General features: G+C 40.8%; 1 pseudogene; it reads right to left on the reverse strand.

Annotated features, from left to right (window-relative positions):
• Window positions 1-6,790: 6,790 nt before the first annotated feature.
• Window positions 6,791-25,450, reverse strand: LOC114211608 (peroxiredoxin-5, mitochondrial-like; annotated as a pseudogene).
• Between the last annotated feature and the right edge of the window lie 912 nt (window positions 25,451-26,362).

Genomic DNA, 26,362 nt, shown 5'->3' on the forward strand with positions numbered 1-26,362 from the left:
GAGGGTCAGAGGGAGAAGCAGACTCCCTGCTGAGCAGGAAGCCCGATGTGGGACTCGATCCCAGGACTCCAGGATCATGACCTGAGCTGAAGGCAGTCGCTTAACCAACTGAGCCACCCAGGCGCCCCCATAAAAATTTTAATGTATGTGTATTGTCCAATGTTGAGATAAAGAAACTGAGATTTAGAAAAAAATTAGCTCACCAGCCCAGAGTTGCACAGTCAACATACTGAAGAGCAGAGATGGGATTTGAATCTTGTTATTCCAAATCCCAATATCCATGCACTTGTTCAATACATTAAACTACTCAGAAAGCAGGTGAAGATGGGAGACTGAATCTCAGATGAGTGTTTGTGGTTGTTGTTGGTCGTATATTAAGGACTCTGAGTTTAAGACTGGTAATTGAAGATTTAAAATAGAACTATTTTGTTGTAGAAGAGGGAACAGAAAGACTATGAGAGGGCTAAGAAGTATACCCCAGACATTCTTCATTGAACCACGAAACTCTGCACACATATCTGATAATTCTCTGTATGCCTCGCATTTCCTTTAAGACTCTCCAGAATGATAGTCACTGTTCCAAAAGATCCTGTTACTTTTACATTATGAACCAGTTCTTGTTTATGGTTAAGATTAGCTCCAGATGAGCATCTTCCCTATTATTGCTGTTATTTCTCAGAGACTACATATGAATATATGAATGCATATATATATACATACATATGTATATATGTATGTATGACCCATATGTATGTGTGTGTGTGTGTGTGTGTGTGTGTGTGTGTGTGTGTGTGTATGACCCAGGATATGTATATAGCATTGGCAAATTAAAATAACCACAATTTCTATGTTTAGAAGAATATATTTCTATCTCTTTACGTTCTGGGTTCTTCTGTAGGCTGACTCCATCACCTTTGTGAAGACAGTTTTATGCTTCATGGGAAGGATGGTTTGAAAAACCATGGACGGGTCTCTGATTTTGTATGTACATTTTTCAAAAACTTGTACCTTATTTCCCATCATTATGCACTGGTACCCATAAACCGCTTCCAGCAGCACTCTGAATTTCGACCCCATGCATTATGTCAAAAACAAGAATTTGAATTCCATTGGCACTGCCTGAAAGCTAACAGTTCCCTTTTGTCAGTGTTGCCAATTTTCACAGTAGTGTTTCTTCATTATTTGACTAATTTATTGCATTCAGCCTTATTCATTTACCAAAAGAATGAAGTGATAAATAGAAGATGTGATGAGCTGAGGTCTCCTAAACTTCATAAAACTGAGACCAAGAACTGGGTATTACAAAATGGTAAATTTTTAGCTCCAGTTGAGTACTAAGTTAATTGTGTGCTCAATTATAAGGAAAAAGAATAAAATTAAAGAATATGTATAAAATGCTGGAAATAGACTGCCAAAATGGAGTCTTGGAATTCTAACTTTCAAATCATATGAGGATAGACCTCTCCTTACAAGACCTAAAATTTTCATTTTACTTTTGCCATTTGAATTTTTGTAGGAAGAAATTATAATTGAAAGAAGGGAGCTGGTTCTATTGAGTTACTTGCTTAACTCCTTTACCCTGTTAACCTGTCAGTTCGGCGTTCTTGTTATTAGGAAGGACTTAATATTCCTAATTCACACAAATATTACACTCAGTAGAAACTTTCTATTCCTCTACATTAGAAGTACATATATCCAATACTCTGCAATATTCTGCTTTTGTATGTTTCATACCTGTTTAATGTGCTCATGTGGGGAGTTGTTCTAAATTAAATAAAGTCCAATAACAGTGTACAACAAAACATGTTCTATGATGGAATTCAGTTATTAGATTTTTGTTATAACCATGTCCCGTTGACCCTCATTTGATTTTCCTGAGTGTAGTCTTGACTGGTTCTGTCTGGTCTAGTGCAGTCCACCTGTTCTTTCCACCCTTACAAATATTTTCTTGTAATTCACTCATTCATGGGAAACTGAAAAGAGTTCCTCTAGTCTCTTCTTGATCTCAGTCACTCTGCATAGCTTTGCCAGAAAAATATCGCTCCAATATTGTTTTCATCATGGAATACTCCAACCCATTCCAAATCCCCAGATCTGGATTTTAATACACCCTATCTCTTCCTCCCTCCCCCAGAAGCCTCATTTTTTTTTAAAGATTTTATTTATCTTTATTTTACACAAGCAAAAGCAGGGGTGGGGAGAGGGAGCAGAGGAGAGAAGCAGGGCTTCATCCCAGGACCCTGAGATCATGACCTGAACCAAAGGCAGATGCTTAACCAACTGAGCCACTCAGGTGCCCCCAGAAGCCTCATTGTTTTATGATTCTTTTTCTCTGATTCATAAAGTCAAATTCAACTTCTTGGCATATCCAGGTCATGCTCCTTTTAGCCTTTGAAGGGAGGATAGGGAAGGAAACAGGATCGAGAAAGGGGACGGGCAGGGGGAAAGAACAGAGGACAGGCCTCTGCCTGTACATGTGTTTCCTCGGTATGAATTTGAAGTCATGCAACCCTTCAGATGGAGACAGCCCCAAGCTGGATCTAGAGTCTCATGAGCAGAGCAGGGACTAGACCTCCTTCACCCACATTTGCGTGCGCCTGCGCGCACACACTCATACACCATGAGCTGGACAGGATGTTTTCTGTAGGTGCAATTCTGTTCAGCTGCCCAGGTCACGCATCCTGAGAGTTTTAGAAAGCAGACTCATCCTCCTGGTACTAATTCCCTTTCCCCAGACAGTCAATAGTGCATTCCTATGAACCTAGAATTCCTGGAATTCCTGCCTCTCCCTCTTTGTACAAGGGCCTAGACCTTGTTGGCTTGGCCTCCTAACATTTGCTTCTCCCTGTCTCAAGAGCGGTCAGTTCACCATGAAATGCCAAGGCAAGATGACCCTTCTCCTCGAACTCTGTCAAAACACAAACTTTCTCTTCAGATGTGCAAAGTGAGTATATTTCACTTAATACTGGGGGTGGGGAGGAGCCAAGTAAGGTGTACGGCATATTTCATAACACTGCTATGGATCAGCCAGAATTACTTTGGTGGCATTTCCTCATTTTAAACTCATGTGGCATCCCAAATTTGTGTAAGTGGATTAAAATTAAATAAAAACACTAAAACAACACTCTTACATAAGGGATAAATTAGAAATCACAACACTCTTCTAAATCTGCATGATAAAGCTACAGTTATGTGATCATTTATAAAATTCTAAAAGTGCCAAAAGAAATTAAAAAGGAGAAGGAGTTTTCCCCCTCTTACTGTGGGGAAAAAACAGTGGTATATGTAATCACAATTCTTCATGCTCCTCTCCCGTGTCTTAAGGTTTGACTTCTCATAGAGGACAGACAGGGTCTGTTAAGGGAGAAATCCAGTCCTGTGATGTCAGGCTCGCACTGAGTTCCCTGAGTCTCAAGAGAACACTTTCTACTGTCAGAATATGAACACCTAATAACCCAAAAGATTTTCCTCTGACAGCCCCTGGAGCTTAAAAATCTTGTCAGAGATATAGTTCTAGTACATCAGGAAGTCCATTCTTATGACGTGACACATTCTCACACAGGCATTTCCAGGAAAAATGGTTTTGCAGGGTGCCATGACAGTATCAGACTAGTGCATATTAGCATCTGTATCTTTCTCCATACATTTAATTGTCTCCAGTTATACAAGTTGGAGGTGGAAAATAAAATTACTCAGTCAATATGTCCTCACGCAATCTATTTGAGTTTCTTAAACGAATGCATTAAAAACCAATAGACTTTATCTCAATATGGAACACATTTACCAAATGTTATTTTCCTTTTTCTTTTATTCAGGTGCACCATAAATGTGTATGGGTTTTCTGGAAGATAATTTTAGATACTACTGTAGCTTCCACAATGGGGAAGATACAGGACATCTCCCATTTTCAGAGCAAGAAATATTCTCCTCCTACAGATGCATATATTGATGCAGAGAAAAAAGAAACAAAGATCAAAGGGAAAATAATTAGAACAGGAATATAAGCACCCAGCTTTGGTGAGGGTTAGAGTAGCTACACCATGAATCTTAATGACAGGACTTTAACTACACATACAGGGTATCTGTGCCTTTTGGTAATTTATATAGTAGACGCAGTGACCTGACAGATGGGGCAAAGCCAGTGTGGAAGTCAATAAGGAAAAACAACTCAGAACACAAGAGGTCGTTTTACAAGAGCCTACGGGGGTGGGGGGGGGGAGGGCGGGACTAAAAATCTCACTCTAATTACATGTCATCAACAGAGGGTTGCGTGTCCCTACCGAGATGTCCCCACTGAGATTTTATTTTATTCTAAAGATTTTATTTACTTATTTGACAGAGAGACACACAGCGAGAGAGGGAACACAAGCATGGGGAGTGGGAGAGGGAGAAGCAGGCTTCCCTCGGAGGAGGGAGCCCAGTGCGGGGCTCGATCCCAGGACCCGACTGAGCCACCCAGGCGCCCCCCACACTGAGATTTTAAAACTGAAATCAGTTCTGTGGATCCCCATAACTCAGTTACCCAGGCAAAGAATACTTGTGTGGGGTTTATCCAGAATGATGTTGGCTCTACTCAGTAATTTCATTTTCTCTGAAGTCTTATTTAAGAACTCGATCTCTATTATTCAATCAGAAAGACTAGCCCCAGGTAGATGTTAGTGACCCACTTTATGCCTGACTTGAGTCTACCATTTTACCTTTGTTTATAACAGAAAAGAGACTTCACACTTCCACTTCAGCCATGATCGTATAACCAATATCAAACTTCCCTTCCTGAATGAGATCTTGCCATTTGCAACAACGTGGATGGAACTGGAGGGTGTTATGCTGAGTAAAATAAGTCAGTCAGAGAAAGACATGTATCATATGACCTCACTGATATGAGGAATTCTTAATCTCAGGAAACAAACTGAGGGTTGCTGGAGTGGTGGGGGTGGGAGGGATGGGGTGGCTGGGTGATAGACATTGGGGAGGGTATGTGCTATGGTGAGCGCTGTGAATTGTGCAAGACTGTTGAATCACAGATCTGTACCTCTGAAACAAATAATGTAACATATGTTAAGAAAAAAAGAAGATAGCAGGAGGGGAAGAATAAAGGGGAGTAAATCGGAGGGGGAGACGAACCATGAGAGACAATGGACTCTGGAAAACAAACTGAGGGTTCTAGAGGGGAGGGGGATGGGGGGATGGGTTAGCCTGGTGATGGGTATTAAAGAGGGCACATTCTGCGTGGAGCACTGGGTGTTATGCACAAACCATGAATCACGGAACACTACATCAAAAACTAATGATGTAATGTATGTGATTAACATAATAAAAAAATTAAAAAAATCTTCCCTTCCTGCTTCCAAAAACCATAAAAATGGACAAAATATATGAGGTAACAGTATTCAGTCATTCAACCTTTGGCATCTCAGGACTGGGATCTTTGTAAAGGAAACACGGCAGGTTAGTTTTTCTACTGCTCCCAAATCTCACTTTCGTGTTTGCTGTGATGGATCATGCCTGGTACAAAGTGTCACAGGCTGTGTTCCCTGGGAAGCTGACTAAAGCTCAGATTACCATGCAGGGTGTGGCACTCAGGAAGGAATACTCTTGAGATCTATACCTAAGGAACGGTGGGAAAGAAAGGAGGATTGGAGAGAGGGTAGAATTCCAGCACAGGTCTCCACCGATTTCCCAAGAGTTCTGCAGTTAGGGGTGGCCCTTTGGAGTTGGGACTAGGGGGCTGGGTTTCTTGAAGGAAGCTCCATGCCTGCTCCTTGATTAGTCAAAAATGGGGCTGATCTTGGCCGAGGCAGTCCTCACAAGAGCCGACAGCTACGAGTTCTCATTGGGCAGCTCTCCCAGCAGCCTAGAGAATGAGCCCTTCATACCTGGAGGAGGACCTGCAGAGCATGTCACCATGTCTCACAGGTGCCATTTTAATAAAGATAACTCAGTGGAAAAATTACTTCTCCCTCAACTATAGTTTCTTATGTGACTGTTACCAAGATACCACCAAATACTTGGGGACAAATAACCTCTAGCTTCAGATTCAGATAACAAAGGAAATTAACAAATTCAATAGTGCTTCACAGCCAACTCTATTTTAAAAGGCCAATATCATGATTACATGGAGGAAAGACAATCCAGCAACTCAGAAGTATCTATTTAGAAATAGTTCCGTCATCATTGTATTTATCTATAATACCACGTAAGACAAAAGCAGCTGCTTATAACACCCAACATAGAAAAGTAAATGTCTGTAAAGACAAATTACCAAGTTTTTTTTTTAACCCTGCACAGATCTCCCGGTAGAAATTTCTTGAAGCTCAGTGGCTTTCCTTCACAGTTTAATCGAAGTCCTCCCTCCCACTTCCTTGGGGTGTGAAATCACCCCCATTCAACCACACGTGCAACCTGGTTCCCTTCTGGTGCAACTCCAGAGCTCAGAACCATTTTACTTAACAAACTTTGTTAATTCTACCTAGAATACCTTTCTCATGCAGCCAGACTTTGTGGACTGATTCCAACAGCTGCTACTAACACTCTCCTGACACCAATTATTCAGTGACAATTGGCTGTTCATCACTGTGGCTCCCCATGATGGAAATGCCAGAGATTGGTAGCTCAGATATATTTACCAGAAGTCTAAGTGTTTCTATTCAGACTAACACAATTATTGTACTGCACTCATAGGAAACCTTTGCCCCTCTTTCTTCCCACTGATCCATCCTTAGGGCATTGAGTCCGTTTTAATGAGAGCCAAAAAAATTGCTTCCACATTTTTTTTTTAAACCAGAAATGCTTATTGTAGTAATTTAGCCAAGGTTCTAATTGGGTGCCCCAGCTGAGGTTGGGTTGGGGCCCTCTGCCCAGGGCAGGTTAACAGGGAAGAACAAAGTCTGGGCCTGGGGCCTCTGAGCTGCCAGATGATGCTGGGAGTCCGGCTGCCAGTGAAGCCTGTGCCTCCTGGCTCCACATTCAGGGACTGTTCTATGCCACCCTCTATCACCATGCAGCACCGTCAGCCCCGTCCATTCCCAAAGAGGGACACCAACGAATGAATCATCTAGTAACAAATTGGTCTCCTTCCCAAACGGCTCAGTGGGGTCAGTGGGATCAGCCTGGAGCTGACCCTTGCCTTCCATGGACTCGTTCTGCTCTTCCCTCAAAGACCTCTGTAACAACAGACAGGCTGCCCCCTCCCCCAGAGCCCCCCGGCCTTCAGAACCCCCCAGCCCCTGCTCCCCACAAACCTGGCAGGAGGGTCTTCCAGCAGAGGAGAAAGACTTCGGGGACTCTATGCAGCACACTTCTCTTGCCCTTGAACTCCGCCAGGTTCACTTTGCTCCCAAGTTCCTTTTCAAATGCCACCACCCACGGGATGGCACCTCCACCTGCTTAGGGCCAGGGGAGTGAGCGCTTCTGAAACCTTGTGGTGGAGCAAGCACGCAGTCTCCGTCCTGGTCACCCGCACGCTCCAGCGCCAGCGCTGCGCAACCTCGCTTCTGTCCCAGACCGCAGAACGCCAGCCCACGCAGCCGCCCACCCCCTTTCCTCTTGTGCTGATTTTTTTAAATCAACAAGAGCTGTGGTGAAGGAGATAAGTAAGGCAGTGTGGCGCTTGGGGATGTAGGGAATGGGTGTGTTGGAACTACGGTGGATATAATATTTGCATGAAGTACCAGTGCTGACAGTCAGGTAAGGACCCTCAGCCCCAAACAAACATACTACCTTGTATTTATCATTTTATTATTTCATGTCTGGAACAGGTGAGTTGTTTTGCCGGTTCTCTAAAGCCTGATGACTTAGTAGCCGGAATGGGTTTGAAGCTCCATTAGGCATTTTTTTTTTTAACCAAAGACTATTTTCTTCTTCTTAGTCAGGTTTTAGTTATTTTAAATTAAATAAAAGAGGCAGAGAATTCATAAAAGTCAAGAGACTTAAAAAAAAAAACCTTCCCCTTTGCAGAAACGGAAATGCACAGCATTTTCAACTTCTTGCTGGGTTTAGCCCTCTCCTTTTCCAGGTGACTGTCTTTTCCAAATGTCTATGCAGAGGGGTGGACACAAAGAAATTTGCCCATCACCAGGCATCTACCTCACGGAGGAGAGGTTATGACCTCTTAATTTCTTAATACAGAAACCGCTAACATGGTGATAGCCAAACATTGCTCTGTTATTTTATCAGAGGCAGATGTGAGGGCTTTCCATTCTTAAACAGTAAACAGCACTGGAGAAACTCTGTGTCAAATGTTCTCATAATAACGTGCAGTCTTTATAAAGTAAATATGCATGCTTTGTGGTAAACATATAATAACGTGCAATTTAACTTTCTGAGAGGAGCTGACACAGATCTGCGTGTTGCTTGGTTGAGAATAATAGCTAACAGTTCCAAATTTTTCCTTCAGTTTTTTTACCCCTCACTTGAGAGCAAAATACTATTCTATTTGTGGTAGGCATTAAGGGGATCCTGGGCCTATCGTATGGCACTTAATTGTCTACTGAAACAGAAGTTATCAAGAATCAGGTGTGGGGTATTGTGATTGATTTGACACAAGTTCAGCTTAAGACTTGTGTCTACATCTAAAATCTCATAGGGCTGTGTGCAAACAAAAAAGTACCTATTTTCTATAAAGAATTTGTGTATTGGTATGGTGAAATCAAGAAAATAATTATCTTAGGAGGAAATCAAACTTTATTCTTAAGCACCATTTAGTTTGAATATGGGTTTTCGGGGGGCAGTCTTGAATAGTGGTCTTATTGAATGCTGTAAAGTAGCAGTCAGGATCTTTTTCTGCTCCTGAACTGGGCACGAATTGCCACCAAAATAGCACACTGCTGAGAACAAAGGCACTAAATTCATTGTGGCAGAGTTACAAGAAGGCCTCATTATAGACGTTATGTAGCTCTCTGGAATCTCCCACGGAGTGACGGAAATGTTGGTCACTCTACCACGAGAGAAATACGAGAGGAGTAGTACAAGGTGGCCTGCAGGAATCAGCTTTTTGGAGATCTCAGTGTTCATAAAGAGGATCCGTCCCAAGACGGGTACTGATTTCTACCAGAAATAACCTGCTTGTTATAAAGGTCCCAGTATGCCGAGGTCACTTGTCTCGGTACCTGTCAACACCATCCTTAGACATGGCTTCATAAGAAGATGCCATGATATGGTGGTGAGTAGGGCCTGAGCCACCACCTGTTTCTACCCCATGCACCACACGTAGTAGGAGGCAAACTAAAGGTGGCCATTGATGAGGGACTTTGGGAGAAGGAGGGATGGACTCCTGTTTGCTGTGGGTTGGTTCAAGGTCTTGGCACTACCAGAGGGGGTTAATTAGCACCAGGGAGAGCTAACAAGAGCCAGCTGAACGTGTTGTTGGGGCAAGTGATAGATTCCCCACAGATACGTGCTGACCTGGGGCTCTGGGCCAGGAGCGCTCCCTGATGAGCACGGGCTTCGGGGATGACCAGATTTCATATGCCTACACGTGGAAGGACAGAAGTGCCTGCTCTCTGTCTGTAATCCATGCTCCTTACAAGATGAGTTTCAAATGCTCGGTATGGAACCCACCAGTACTACTCAGATAGTGATGGCTGACGTTTGTAGAGGCCTCCTCTGGCACCTCGACTCCTGATTAGTGTCCTTATGTAATAATTAATGTACTTTGGCGTGTATTTCTCATGAGCCTATTTCAAGTGGTAACTGCCCTGGGGTGTGGACCAAAATTTCCCAACCTGCTGGCTTTTTGGACCCAATTATTCTTTAGTGCGGTGGGAAGCTATTCTGTGTACTCTGGCAGGTTTAGAAACATCTTCAGGCTACACAGCAGCGGCCAGGAGCAGCACACCCCGCCTGTGACAACCGACAATATCTCCAGACATCGCGAAATGGCCCCTGGGAGCAAAGCCTCCCCGCTGAGAACCACTGGGGTAGACGAAAGCTAACATACCCACACAGGGAGCACGTTGTCTAGGTTAATGTGTTTTAAAAACATTTTATAGACACACAAAACCAAGAGAATACCCACAAGCAGCTATATTAGGCGGGTATCTCTTCTGTCTTTTTCCTCCCCACCTCAACTCCAAAGGGAGCTTAAAGAAGGTTTTGCAGGCCTGGAAGAAAGCCACTCCTGATTACTGAGGCTTTCGGCATCTGGCACTCCCTTAACTTTCAGCTGAAGCGAATGTCTCATTTGGTCTTACCCTCGTCCCAGGCCCTGCTCAGACAACCAAAATGACACTCTGGCTTTCACACCTGAGTTTCGACTGGCTTTTATTCATCTCAGCTTGTCCTCTTTCTGTAGCACATCAGCCCACCGTTGGCTCTTAGCCCCAGCCATCCAACACTGCTTGCTCCATATGTTTCAGACGCTTCACACATTGCGCCTGCTAATGGATTTCCCTCCGTGAGTACCTCGTCCCAGTTCAGCCCCCGGGAACGTGCGCACAGTTGGACCACTGCCCTGTACCGGAGGCTCCATTTACCTCATTGTCAGCTTGGCAGCGAGGATTGCGTGCCCAGACTCCATGGCGCTTTCTCCGCATCCTTATCAACAATTTTTTTTGTCGTTGTTGTTTTCTAAAGATTGCCCGTTTACTGCATTCTCCGTGGTTAGGCAGAAAGTCCTTCCTTGAAGGGAGTTCTGAGTGAGAATCTCTTGTTTATGACAATACAGTGTGTTTCTTTTTCACACCTGCAAAACCTGACACTAAGTAGGTAGAGACTGAAGTCTACTCTCTGATTCTACTCTGTGATTTCAAACTGAAATCAAATTGGGATAAAGACTATGGTCACACAACAGCATTCTATGTGTGGAAAGCTAATCTGTTCCTTAAACTTCTTTCATCTGTGTACTTGCCTTCGGATGCCTTTTCTTTCCTGTTTTTTGGTTCTCTGGCTTGTGAATCACATTTGGCTAACCGATTGATCTTCATGCTTATAACCCACCTTCAGGTTTATTTCATCTCTTAGGTATAATCAGTTTACAGCCCCTGGCTTCCTTGGAGCACCTTGTCCCAGATCAGTCACCCACCTGGACTCACTACCTTCCTGGTCATGCTGACTTAATGGATCTCTGGCTGTGTTGATGGCTTTATTTTGGTCCACAGACTCTGGTGTGGCCACTTGCGGCTCACTTTCTCCCCTGGGCTGTGACATTTGCTCCCTCCATCCTTTACTCTCAAAAGAGGTTTGGAAAAGAAAAGGATTAGATAAGCCCATCTTGCACATGTGTTTGTTATGTATCCTCTCTATCTGTAGTTGTTCATCTGGCATTCAGGAAATTATTTTCTACAACAGTCCTTTTGAAAGATGACTCTTAGTCCGTGGGAAAGGCTCCTTTAATGGAAATTTAGACATCGTAGAAGGCTGGTGTAAGTGAGCTTTCCTGACTTTTCCATATTATATTAGTGATAACTTACTATATAAGCTTGCAAAGTAGGCTCTGATCATGTTATCTAAATGAAAAATGGGAATACAATCAGGTGAGCAAATAGGATTCTGATAAATTAGTTTAGGGCTTCTCTCAGATTATTTTGTGTTATCTCTTAAGAGGAGAACTTCTTTATATGTTCAGCTCAGATTTTATTACTTGGACAATTCCAGGCTAACAGAAAAGTAGCAACGGTAATTCTTTTCTTTCTCAAACCATTTGAGAGTAAGTTGCTGGACTGATGGCCCATCACTCCTAAAAATGGTTGATATATTTTCTTCTACAGGAAGTTCTCCTGCATAACCACAGGATAAACATCAACAGAGTGAAGTTGTAAAGAATGCACTACTACCCCCTCCTCCTCAGACCTCATCAACTTTTGCCTTGTCCCCATAATGTCCCTTATAACAAAAGGATTCATAACCACAGTTCAGGGTCTGTTGTAATGTTTCTTTGTTCTCCTTCAATCTGAAAGCATTTCTTACTCTTTCCTTAATTTTCCTAATCTGACACTTTTGAAGGTTGCAAGAGAATTACTTTATAGAAGTCACCTCAGTTTGGATTTTCCTGATGCTTCCTTATGATTAGATTTAGACGATGTGTCTTTGGCAAGGATATCATTACAGAGGTGCTGTTGTGCTCTTTTCCTAACAAGTAGCACACAATTTTGATTTGTCGCATTACCATTCACAAATGTGGTCACGTGATGAAAGTGGCGTCTGCTAAGCTTTTCAGTAAAAAATCCTATTTTTCCTTTGTAACAAAGAAGTATTTTGGGGGAAGTTACTTTGAGACTCTGGAAATGTCCCAGTCCCCATCAGACTTGCAATTTATTTATTTCTATCAGGGCAGATTCATCGTCTCCTGTTACAGAAATGGGTTATAATTCATGATGTCATTTATCTTGATGTTCAAATCACTAGTTTGTCTATCGATAGCCTCTTCAAGGAGGCTTCTGTGTCTTTCTGGTGCATATCCATTTTTCCTTAAGTGCTTCATTCCTTTCTGACACAGCAAGACGTTCAAGGCTCATCTAATACGTTCCTTGCACAAGTTCTGGAATCAGCCATTTCTCCAAGGAGATTTGGTTCCATTAAATGCAGAGTGGGAGAATGGTATTCAGAAACTGAGAAATGGACCCTGGGTGTGTCATTGCTGTTGGGGTATTGCTGGATGGAGCTAAGAAATATATGAGTATGTATATATATGTGCATTTTACAGCTATATTCATTTCTGTATGTTTATCTCTATACATTGAAAGGTATTAACTCACAGAAATACCTTCAATTTTAACCCAGTGCAACCGGGTTTGAGTTTTTTTCTCTTTCCATATGTATCGCTCTCTGATGATAAGAAAACTGTAAATATACTGAATATATTTACTGATTTGGTCAAAATCTCTCCCCCTCCCCATTGCCGCATATCTCATCTGTGGCTACTGCTGTGTCTTCCTCCATATGACTGCTCTCTCCAGCTTACTTGGGCTCTGACATCCTGTGCGAGGCTGTCTCTGCTGTCCCCCCTTGTGGGCACATTCCCCACCCTCCCTGTGCTCTGACACGCAGGGCTGGACCACAAATTACCTCGTGTGCCTCCTCACCCTACTCATGTTGCCCCATAAGTGTGGGAACCCTCCTTACCTGACATGAGATGGGACATTCTTCACTGGCCTGGCCCTGGGTATGGTGTCACTCTCTTCCCCTCATTGGACTCCCGTGCACCATACCAGGACGCCCCTCCTGTGGTCACTTCCTCATTCCTATTGGCCTCTGACAATCCCTCTTGTCACTGGGATTCATTGTCCATTGGCTCCCCCACTCCTGTGCCATGCCTAGCTTGCTTGGCCCCATCACATGGCTTTCGTATTAGAAAAAGGAAGGAAAGGGAAGAGAAAAATGGAAGAAGAGGAGTAGTTCAGTATTTAATCTTGTTCTACTGTAGTTCACAGAGTTCCCAGTAATTGGTATCCAATCTGAGTCCTTAGGCTTAATCTTTTATAAATTGTATTTCACCAAAATTTAACTCAAACGTATCATACATATGCTTTTTTTTTAGATTCGTTGACTGAAATTACAGGAAAATAAGGAATAAGATGTGAAATAGAGCTTATTCATAGTTAAGTATGAGAATGTATTTTTTGCAAAGATTTTGGTTTTCATATAACTCATTTATAGGAGTTATGTATATAGGAACATATATGTATTTTGGAACAGGTAATGAGAATACGTAAGCTCTAGAAAAATCACATGATTGAACATTCAAGAATATAGTGAATTGTATTTCCCAAGTAAAAACTACCTTGAGCATGATCTTACAAATATTTACGAAAACACCTAATACTGGAGCAATCCATCAGTTTTATTTAGGAATTTCACAACATGTATTTTGCAGTGTTCTCTGCACACAAGAAATCTCTTCAATGGAACTATTCTTCAGCTGTTCAACAACAGCTCTCAAACTGGCTAAACCTAAATGTCTTTGTAAAATAATGGTTTCAATATTTGGTTACCTCTTTTTTTAAAGAAAGCTATTAGTTAATAATGAACTGTCAGTCACTAAATGTCAGTTGAACTTTAAATATCAAGACTTCTCTTTAGTGAGGATAGGTGGGGGGAGAGGGGGGGCAGCTTTTCATTGCTGCTCACCCAAAAATCGATTCTGAACAAACTCACCAAAGGTTTGGAAATGAAAAGGTTTGAAATGATTGTAAAGTAGAGCAACAAAAAAGATTGCAGATTTGCTTTCTTCTTATTCCCCTCATTTTCAAAGTAAACACCATTGAATGTTGCTATGTGACTACAAAACCCTGCTTTTCCATCAAGAAGATTGTTGCTCACCAGCTTTCTGTCAGGCAGGAACTATGTATAAAGCCTCACTAAAGAGGTGTACTCTTGCTCCTCATGCTATTTTTATGTCTCTTATGGGGAGCTGTTATCTTCAAGGCCAGAAACCACTTGCCATCACCACCAACCTGCACCCAAGGCTCATCTTGGAAGCACTAGTTATTTTAAATTTCATGAATATTTTCTCTCATCTATTTTTAAATTTTTTTAAATTTCTAAAATTTTATTTTTTTCAATCTGTTCCCTGTTCATGAATATTTTTAAAAAAATCAAGTATAACATAGTTTCAGGCACGCAATATAATGAGTCAACAATTCTATCCATTTCTTAGTGTTCATCAAGAGAAATGAATTCTTAATCCCCTTCACCTATTCAACCCATCCCCCCCCCCGAACCTCCCCTCTGCCACCCACCATTTTGTTCTCTGTATTTAAGGTCTGGATTTTTTGACCTCTTTTTTCTTTGTTTCCTTGTCTTGTTTCTTAAATTCCACATCGGAGTGAAATCATATGCTATTTGTCTTTCCTAATCAATTAACAGTCACTTAATGAACAATGTATTACTCACAAAAGTGATAAGAACCATGAGGAATATGGAAGGGAAGAAGGGATGCCCAGTGAGTCACCATTTAATGGGGGAAGAGAGCAGACATACATGCCTCCCAGAGTGACAGTAATAGAAAAGGTAATAGTTTTAGATTTAGGTCTGGATAAACATTTTTTAAGAAAGATTATTTATTTGAGAGAGACATTGAGAGCTCGAGCGAGGGGAGAGAATCCTAAGCATACTCTGTGCTGAGTACGGGGCTCAGTCTCCCGACGCTGAGATCATGACCTGAGCCCAAATCAAGAGTCTGACGCTTAACTGACTCTACCACCCAGGCACCCCTGGGTAAACAGTTTCATGGCCAGGTACAATAACTACAAATTTTGAGGCAGGAGGTCTAGTTATCATGTGTTATATGTTTTAAAATTATCAGAAAAGCTACCAAGACATATTTTTCCTCCTTCATTGACAAAATGTTTTCTGTAATGAAGAAATAAAAACCTTTGTGCAAAGCTTTGGTTTTCATATGACTGAAAGTTGACAAAATACCAACAATGACTGATTTTAGTTATTACTAAGTGTGACACTTAGTGTTCTTTTGATAGTCTGGTTAATGTTTAATGACAATAAAATAAACATGTAATTCATAATCTATTACACATTTATGTTATATTTATTTTTGTTCCCTTCATTTCAGGAAAACCACTAAAAAACTGCTAAAATTCATAGTTAATATTTTCACATATTTTTTATTCATTACAATAATGACTTAAAATTACTAATCAATAAATAGAATTGTATTACAGTGTACTGAATTTGAAATTATTTTTACTGAAGTATGTCGATTTTTAAAAAGTTATTTTATACTAAAATATTGAAAATTAGTCAAAATTACCTATTACAACTGATGATTAGTATAAATTTTTATAAATTAGTAAATATAAAAACCTTACATCAGCATTTAGATAAAGTTAAAATCGTATTTTTTAAATTTAAAATTAAATCTTACAGAATATTTTCAATTCTAATATACAGTGTGCATCTAGTTTCCCATGTAAAGAATTTTGTCATACGTCATACATTTTGTATCTATAGGAATGTAATTTTTACAAATGAACAGAATAATATGAAATTTTTAATACTGCAGAAGGCTTCTAGTCACACTTGGTAATTATTGCAAATGCCATGCTAAATTATGAATACTTCCACAACTGCAAATTAGATCCATTAGTAATGGAAGCAAGAAAATGGACACTCGGCAGTTCTGGGAGATATTTTGTTATGCAAGCTCCACTGTGAGCATGCAGACTGAGATTCAGAGGGTGAGAAGTTAGTGTGTCCTTTTACCAAAGCACATCTTGCCCCTGGGCTTGGCAGCAGCGACTATACCACACATAGGCAGTACCTCACCCCAAATCCCTTATGCTATTCACCAACAGTGAAATGCACCGGAGGGAAAATAAGATGGAGAAGAAGGTCTCTAGGACCTGAACAGTGTCCATCATCAAAGTAGATGTTCAGATTATGGGTTGCCCTCTGCCATTATTGACTACTGAACTCTGAGTGACGGAGGTATCCATGTGTTCTTTAGCAAATGGAGTGTGTATGTGTGTGTGAGAGAGAGAGACAGACAGACAGGGCACCTGAGGCTCAAGGTCCTGGGCAAGGAGTTTTCTTGCCTGTGTCTTAGGTTGTCTAGCAATTTAGGACTTGGAAACATCAGTGAAATTAGGATAGATGTTTATAGAGAGACTGGGAAGCAAACCCAGCCTTGGAGACCACCCAGGATTTAGGCAGGAAAAGTGAAGAGGAAAAGAACATTCTGGGCAGACGTAACAACAGAAATACTCAAACAGACTCACTGTGACAAATAATAGGACCTGTCAGACTATGGAGGAGAATTTCTGTTATAGGAAAGAGGTGACATGAGCTTGTGAAAGTAGAGACTACATGAAAGAAATGTGATTTTATGTATTAAGTAATTGGTTTATGACCAGGCAGTGACATGCTAATAATGGTGCTTTGGGGGGAAATTGCTGGAAGTGCAAAAGATATTGACGAAAGAAGATACTCGAAAAGGAACAGTTAGAAATCTACTAAGTAGGATTGATGAGAGCAAGGATGGGGTGCTGGCTAGCAATGGGGCGAGAGAACATAGGGCAAGCCTTAGAGCTGTGCAGGAAGAGAGTAAACGGGTAGCTCTCTTTTTATTTTCAATCAAAATCTTATATTAAAATTTAAAAATTTCACAAAATCCCTTTAACTGAAAACATCTGCTTTTCCATGTTTAAGTTTTGTCCAGAGGAAATGTGTATACAGGGGGAGAGGGAAAGGTGCAGGGCTGATCGAAGCCAGAGACAATGGGAAAAATTTATTTTCTGTATCTCTCAATGGATTGCACGTTATATGCGCAAGCGGTTCCATGGTTTCCCACCTTTGCTCGCTTTCCTAATTTGTTTGTGCTGTCGGGTCCTTCATGTTACTTGGCCTTTAAGACAAAGCTAAAAGGTATAGAAGGCATATATAAAGAGGATAATTTAATAGAGTTAGGAATCAATGCTGTTGTAAACCAGGTGTTCGGCCCAGGGATAAAAGGAGAAAATGCTTCAACATTAAGGTAAAATGATGATTAGGTAGCTCAGTTTTGTTATCTTTCTAATTTGTAACAAGCAAGTCAAGTTCTCTCAAAAGGCCTAAGTCAGGCTCTGTGACATTTCCGGCCCTCTGATAGGGCATATAGTATTGGTATTATTTTAGGAACAGAAGAATATCCTATGTAATGGTGTGTCCTTAATCACTCTTATGCCATACAAAGGAGTTTCCTTTTTAAAAGTCTGAGGATTTTGGGGACTCCTGGGTGATGCAGTCAGTTAAGCTCAGACTTTTGGTTTTGGCTCAGGTCGTGATCCCTGGGTTGTGGGATGGAGCCCCGTGTCAGGATCTGTGCTCAGCGCGGAGTCTGTTTGAGATTCTCCCTCTCCCTCTGCCCCTCCTGCTCCTGTTCTCTCTCTCTCTCTCTCTCTCTCAAATAAATAAATAAATCTTTAAAAGTCCAAGGATTTTGTTTGTCCTGCACTGTGAATGGGCCTCTGTTAGGAAGCTGTAATTCGACATTCATGAGCAACTTCTACCTCTGTGCCTCTCCTCCCCAGCCCTTACATTGTTTTTGTCATTCCATAAGTTGGCTAAATGTGGTAGAAGATTTTTTAAAAAAATTTGTATCTAAATTGAAATTTGCGTATCTGTATTCTTGATATTTGAGCTCTAAAAGATGTACTTTATTATTTTGAAGTAAAGGGTGTTTCAGAATTACTACTAGAAATCTCAGAAGACTTTTAGGACATTAAAATAAGTAATGTGAATATAAATACAAAATAAATCTGTTCAAGGTAAATTTTGTAGGTTAGTTTTATATAAAGTTAGAAAAGAAACATTCTATATATTTGTGTGTGTATAAGTATATATGTAATTTTATATGTAATATACACACATACCAAGAAACATATAATTGTGTATGTATGTTTTGTGTATTTATAAGTATATGTGTATATACACATGTGTACACGTAAATACAAAAGAAGTGGAAAGAAGTTATATAATAAGTTATGTAATTCTTTTTTTTTTTTTAAAGATTTTATTTATTTATTTGACAGAGAGAGACACAGTGAGAGAGGGAACACAAGCAGGGGGAGAGGGAGAGGGAGAGGCAGGCTTCCTGTGGAGCAGGGAGCCTGATGCGGGGCTGGATCCCAGGACCCTGGGATCACGACCTGAGCCGAAGGCAGATGCTTAATGACTGAGCCACCCAGGCACCCCACAAATTATGTAATTCTTAAGCAATATTATTTTCCAGCTGTTGTTTTCAGTAATACATTATCTTCACCAGAGGAGTTCAAATCAAATCCACAAATACTTTTTCAGTGCTTTATGTGTAGTAGCTTTGTGCTGGTCATTAGATCATTTTATACAACCACATATAGTATGGGAATAAGTGAGGACATCTGTATTATGTTAGAACTCTTAGTATTTGGAGAATATATGGAGAACAGGTGCCTAGTCGTGACCCTTGTGTGACAAGCTTGTGTGTGTATTCATGCTGATAGACTGTTTATGATTGTTAATTAGATCATTTTTGAGGAAGCAAATTTTTTTATCTTATTTAATCTAATTAATTAACATATAGTGTATTAGTTTCAGAGGTAGAGTTCAGTTATTCATCAATTGCATATAACACCCAGTGCCATTATATCGTGTGCCTTCCTTAATGTCCATCACTCAGTTACCCCATCCCTCCACCCACCTCCCCTCCAGCAACCCTCAGTTTGTTTCCTACAGTAAAGAGTCCCGTATGGTTTGTCTCCCTCTCTGACTTTGTCTTATTTTATTTTTCCCTCCCTTCCCCTATGATCCTCTGTTTTGTTTCTTAAATTCCACATATGGGTGAAACCATATAATTATCTTTCTCTGATTGACTTATTTCAAGGAAGCAATTTTTAATAGGTAAACAAAGTACAACTTGCAGACTTCTGTAAGAGAGACAAAATTACTTTCTGCCTTAGGAGGTCACTGATGAAAACTCTAGCCCCGTGGGCTAGCAAAAGGCTGTCCCCAGTTTGAGAAAGAGTAGAGCTTGGGATTCATTAGAAGCCGAGGCCAGAGGAAATGGCCTTTGCTAGTGTCAGGAAAGTAACAGAGTTAGGAGTGGGATCCAGGAATGATGGCATAGCTAGGAGAGGACTCATTCTGATTTGGGAAGCCAATTGGAATTGGAAAATGAAAGATGATTTACTAAGAATTGGTGAAAAGACAGAAGATCTAGAATAGGCTGATTAATATTGCAGAGTATTCCTCTCAGGTCTGAGGGATCATGCTAAAGACTATGTAGCAGGCTGTTCTTTTGGTGTCTTGCTGGATCATGGGTCATCTCCTTTATTCCTTTTCTGGCCTGCCCTGGACTTGCAGGAGGCATCCCCAGAACTGTGGTTGTCCTATGAGACTTGTTCCTTGGACTATGGCTTGCTGACCCAGGTGTGGTTTCCTAACCTAGATGGGTAAACTAGATTCTTGTTCCTAGGAATTTAGAGTAGGACCCAAGGACATTGGGAGAGAAGTCATCAACTTTACGGTGGTGTCTTGAATACTCTTTAGATAATCCTGGGCTCCGACACTAACTCAAGTGTATCCTGGGAAAGATGCTTTACTAATCTCTCACTTTTCCTATCATAACTGACAACAAAAATATATCCCTTATAACTTTGTGGTAAGGAAATGAAATACAACATGTATAAATGCTTAGCTGAATAAACGACAGGAGTAGGTGTTCAGTGAGTATTGGTTTTCTTTTACTCTTATAAAAGCAGTGGTTCCAGAGGTTTCTGAAACCACTCTGTCCTTTCAGACCATGGTTAGGTTCTCTTGAAGCCAACAACCTTTTTTAATAATAAAGGAAAAGTCAGACACTGGAAAGAGTTTTAGTAGCTGCTCAAATTAACTCTATTTTGTAATCAAAGATGGGACTCAATTGAAAAAGAAAACTCTCCTGGAAGATGAAAATCTACAAAAATTCTATTTGTAGACTGTTTTAGAACAGCACAACAATGACAAGAGTCAGATAAAATGTAGGGAGTCCTTTGTATCGGCCTCAGAATTCAGTGGAAAATAACCATTGCTTTAATTTTACTTAAACATAAAAATCCTAGCATCACGCCCTAGGCTTTAGGACCTAAAGAATGTATGCTTGCATTAATAAACTGTTGCTTTCACTTCTTTTCCTAGTAATTCCTGAAAGTGGAGCCAGCATCACTTAAGAGAAAATTCATGTGGTGCAGAATCACGCAAAAACATGAAAAAGGAAGGTAAATGAAACTAGCCACAGATCTAACTTGTATTTGAAACAAGGGAAAAGCAAGTTAATGTAAATTGGAGACAAAGGTCAAAGCCCTCATGATAATAAGTTTCCATAGTCTTTTCACCAAAATTCTGACCTCAGTTTACAGAAAACATTTTAGTTTTTGTCTTCCTGCATTAGTGAAAGGACAACCTCCGTGGCCTGCAGGCCATACAGACTCAAATATCTGGCAATCCTTCTATTTTCCAATGACAATATCATTCCCCGAAGTTTTTAGCTTAACATGAGCATTGAGGAGATTCAAAACTCTGGTCTCTTAGATTGGGCCCTGGGAATTTCTACCCATTCCTCTCTTTGTGATCTGACATCAAAGCCTGGGCTGATATTTCAACAATTATATGCACAGTGTTTTAGGTGGTCTCAGAAAGCAACCCAGGGCCATTTCCTGGCCTCAAGATCCCTCGTTGTGTTATTTCACAGAAGACTAGGTGTTCGCCTTCTCTGGCTGACCTATAAATATATGATGCTTTACAGGGCTGGGGTTCCCTCTATTGGAGGGCTTTTCACTGAAACTGAGCTCATCTCCTGCAATGGGAGTATGGGGGATCCTGCGCTCTCTTACTCTTTCATTTGTCATCAATAGATCCCATGGCTCAACCCTGTGACATTGATACTGTGGGTTGCCATGTCCCTTACGTGACAAATAGGTAAAGTCTTAGGCAAGTTGATGATATAGTCAAATATGTGTTCATATTTGATTTTTAATTGAATTACACATATGTAAGGGGCATGAGATATGTCAATATGGAAGTGTGATACTTTTACCTTATATTTGTAAACTACTTTTAATCAAACTCTGCATATGCATTTTTATACCCTTTTTATGCCTTTGATGTCACTAAAACATTTTGAATTAGCAAACATTTTTTTTCATACCGCTTTATCTTGCTGTCTAGTGTGAGATAATTGAAATTTTTATATCTGCGTATGGTGCTGTCACTGGAAATTTTATCTCAAGTCCCAGCTTTAGAACATTTGGTTTTTTATTCATCCTGAGTGTGAATATATGTGATCTCTATTGCTGTTTCAGTAGATCTTTAAAAATCTTGTCTAAGATGACAGCTGTAGCAGAAAGAGTTGGTGCCCACCCAGAATTTACGCTTTATCTTGAGCTGTTTAGAATCATCCCTGGTAAGTAGCTTCTTAGCCCAAGTTACATTTTTCAAGCCCCTCCCAACTAGGTGGTCCCAACTAGGTGGTCCCAACTAGGTGGTCCCAACTAGGTGGTCCCAACTAGGGGGTACCACGTGACTGGTTCTTGCCAGAGAGGTATCAGCAAGAGCATGATGTATCACTTCTGGGGTGGAGCTGCTAAAAGGAAGTGGCCTCTACCATCCTCTTTCTCCAGTTGTAGGCTGTTGGCAAACTTTTTTTTTAAGATTTTATTTATTTATTTGAAAGAGAGTGAGGGTGAGAGAGATCCCAGTGGGAGAAGGAGAGGCGGAAGCAGACTCTCTGCTGAGCAGAGAGCCCGACGTGGGGCTGGATCCCAGGACCCCGGGATCATGACCTGAGCCTAAGGCAGACACTTAACCGACTGAGCCACCCAGGTGCCTCTGCAAACCTTCATAGTAAGGACCCAATGGTAATATTTTAGGCTTGTTTGGCTGTGTGGTCTCTGTGGCAAAGCTGCTGTTGTATTATGAAAGCAGACATAGACAATATAATCAACAGAAAGGCGTGGCTGTGGTCTGTGGGCTGTATTCTGCTGATCTCTGCTCCAGAGGTTCATGGAGGCACCAAATAGGGCTCCGGATACGCGCAAAACTGCTGGAGGGAAGGCTCTGGCCATCGGGGAATAACTCCATTTGTTATTAATGTAGCAAGAATGAAACTTTCATTGTGTTAAAAAACAGAAATTTGGGGACTTGGGAATTGATTTGTAACAGAATCTGGCATTGTCCTAACTAATATAAAATCTAACAGGAGATTTGGAGGTATCCCCGCAGAAATGATTACTAAATGTGCACTGTATTTTTATTTGCTAATTTGTTTGTTCGTTTGTTTGATTTTTTTAACACAGATTCTGCCAGATGGCTGTTATAAGCACTCAGAACTCAGAAGGTCGTTTCAGGTTAATATGTTTTCTCCAAACAATACTTTTACAGCTCAAAAATAATGTAAATGGCAGTTTATTCTGCAAGGTAATAGATTTTGTTGAAAGTCAAGTATAAGGTGACTCCTTTTCTGGGAAATAATTTTAGGAAAAAAATTCACTCTACATTTCAGTAGATGTGGCTGATTACCGCTCAGTTTTTATGGTCCCAGGTTTTGGGAACTAAAGAATGCAAGGTCAAGAAGAATTGTATCAAAGTCTGGGTGAAATGAAATAATTTATCTTTCTCAGTGTGCGTCTGTGTTTTATAGTGGGAAGAACATAAACTTTGAATTTGGGTAGACTTTGGTTTAATGCTGGGTCCATCTTTAGACAACTCCTTTTAAACTCTCTTGGCCTGAGGTTCTACCTAGAAGTGGGTAACCTCACCTCAGGGCAATGTTTTGAATATCAAAGACGGTAATGTGCACAGAGTGCTTAGTTAACCTTTGTTTAACAAGACAAAATAGACCCGTTCTCTTATTCTCTGGCTGTATTAGATAACATACCTTGCTATCTGTTGCTGTAGCAAAACAGACATAATAAAAATTTGAAAACAATCTGTGCATCAAAAGACAACATTGATAAAATTATAAGATGAGCTACAAGTGAGAGAAAATAGTTTCAAAATGAAGAAGTGAGCCACAGACTGAGAAAAAAATATTCACTGTTCATATGGCAAAGACTTGTATCCAGAATACAAAAATAACCCCTACAACGAATGAGAAGCAGACAAAGCAATTGAAAATAGACAAAGAATTGAACAGACACTTCACATAGTAAGATATACAAATGGTTAGCAAATACATGAAAAAGTGCTCAGTGAAATGTCACCTGTACCACCCACAAGAATGCCTAAAATTAAAATGACTGAAAACACCAACCATTGTTGAGGCTGTGGGACGACTGAAAGCCATCCATTGCTGGTGGGGATGTAAATGGCGTGTGTTCTGGAAAACTAAGCGGTCAAAAGGAATGAACCACTGATGTATGCAACAACTAACACATCACACACACACACACACACACACACACACACACACACACACACACACACAAACACAACACATGCAAAAGAAACCGGAAACAAAGGAGTTCAAGTGTGTGGTTTAATTTATGTGAAGTTCTAGAACAGGTAAAACAAATTTAAGGAAATAGAAATCAAAACAGTGTTTTCCTCTGGTGGGAGGGATGGAGCAGAAAAGTACTAGGGAAACATATTTAGGTAATGGTAGTGTTCCATTTCTTGATTGACGTGTTGGTTATATGAGTACATAAATTCATGAGTAGTTGGGACACTTGGATGGTTGTCAGTTAAGCATCTGCCTTCTGTTCGGGTCGTGATTCCAGGGTCCTGGGATCAAGTCCCGCATTGGGCTCTGTGCTCAGCGGGGAGCCTGCTTCTCCCTCCGCCCTCCTCCCCCTCCTTCCCCCACCCCTGTGTGTGCTCTTTCTCTGACAAATAAATAAAATCTTAAAAAACTCACTAAACTGCAGTTAAGATCTCTGCTTTTTAAAAGGTGTATGTAAATATTCATCAATAAAAAGTGGATTGTAAGAAAGATAAATTAGGTGAGTTTTGTCTGCTCTGTCTAAGCAGTAATTTAATACATAGTGAAGATTCATTGTTCACTCTTCCACTGTTGGTACCTTCACTACGATTAGATTAACTGATTCCCAATAAAATCTAAACTGCATCTTTTCACTTTAAATTGCATTGATTTTCATTATATAAAATACTATAATATATATACTAAACATATACTCAATATTTTCATTATTTAAAAAATTGCTATTTGTGAAGTTTCCCAAATTGCATAAAATCATGCCAGACATTTTCTAGTTTTCTCCAAACCACTGCCTGATATGTGATCATATAAACTTTACAGATCAGGGACGCCTGGGTGGCTCAGTCGGCTAAATGGCTGCTTTTGGCTCAGGTCATGATCCTGGGGTCCTGGGATGGAGCCCCGTATCGGGCTCCTTGCTCAGCGGGGAGTCTGCTTTTCCCTCTGCCTCTGCCCTTCCTCTTGCTAAGCGCTCTCTCTCTGACAAATAAATAAAGTCTTTAAAAAAATAAACTTCACAGATCAATTGAAATGATCAGTTAACAGAAGGAAAATAGGTGACTGAGTGCTTTAGTTAAGAACTACAACCTCCAAATCAAAATGGTTCAGGGAGAATGATGATGACCAGGACAGCGTCCCTGCTTTTAGTCACCTTGAATCATTTTATGTTGTTTCATATTGTTCGGCAGCATACTTAAAATTCATTTTTTAATCAAAATTTTCTGTTTGGTGGTGATAGCAAACATATTACAAAATAAGAACTAGATATACCCTCCTTCAGGATTTTACCGCAGGGACTTTCGACCAGTATCTTGGTACCTTAAGGACAGTCTTACCGCTAAACTGTGACTCATGCATAGAAGACCCAGTAAGTACATATTGAATGAACAAAGGAGTAAATACTTCTTCCAATTCCTTCTAGCCCTAACCGTCTTGGGACCCATCCTCTTTCTGGGCCAGCAGTACTTGCTGTGAGGTGATACACTTCCTTAAACCACCGTCGAGATACGATGCATCATAGGGGGAATGTAGCTCATTGACTTTGTCTCTACTTGATCTGGTCGTCTTCATGATCGCTGGCTCTCTGAGAATGAGGGAAGATAATTTTTAGTCTGATTATGGTCAAAGCAGCCTGATACAACAATGTAGAAAGTACCTTTAGGAAAGAGATTCAAAATATTTAGTGATTGGGAGAGCACAGACCCCAACTAATCAGAGGGCAAACGCTGAAGCAACAAAGTGATGCTAGTCTGCAAAAAACAGGGCAACCAAAAGGGGGGTGGCCACCAGCTAAGCACCTGTCCTCTCCTAGGTTTTCAGTGTCTTCAGGTAAAATTATTTAGGCTCTCCTATTTCTATCACCATCCTTCAGCTCTCCAAGGGTTTATACAAGGCTTGCATAGTGATGCTCGACCTTGAGAATAAGAATCTATTTCCTTCGTTTTCTGCTGTTATCGTGAGGTTGGGCTGGTTTTTCTTGGATTCTTCCGAAACTGGTTGTTTTCTGCTGACTCAGCACCAGGTCAGCTGTGAAGGTGTTCTGTTCCTTCATGGTGTTCTTTCTTTAAAGAAGATCATTGGGGATCTTCTCTGAGGTCTGGCTGTGTTTCCTCTTTGGCCCAGACCCCGGTGGTAGAGCAGATATCTACGGGAGCTCACTCTGCCAAGGTCTTCATCACACTTGCACATATTTCTGATTTATTCGCACTTTGTGGTAACAAAGGACAACTTGGTTTCCCTTTGCATAAACAAGTGTTGTCAGCAGGATCCTTTGATGGGTGGTACCAGAGGAAGTTAGGGAGCAATAGCCCTCCACGTATGGTATGTGTGTTTGGAGGATACACAATAAATCAAAGCAAAAGCCTCTGCCTTTGAAGGTCCCCCAACTTATCTGAAGGTTTCTAAAGTTACCCTTCACTCTCCAGGCTGAGGGAGGGGGGAATGAAGACAAATGCCAACCTGTGTGCACCTTCCTTCTCTCTC

The sequence above is a fragment of the Eumetopias jubatus genome, unplaced genomic scaffold, assembly GCF_037043125.1.
Source record: "Eumetopias jubatus isolate StellerSeaLion01/CBP00866 unplaced genomic scaffold, mEumJub1_p1.0 scaffold_14, whole genome shotgun sequence".
NCBI classification, from domain to species: Eukaryota; Metazoa; Chordata; class Mammalia; order Carnivora; family Otariidae; genus Eumetopias; species Eumetopias jubatus.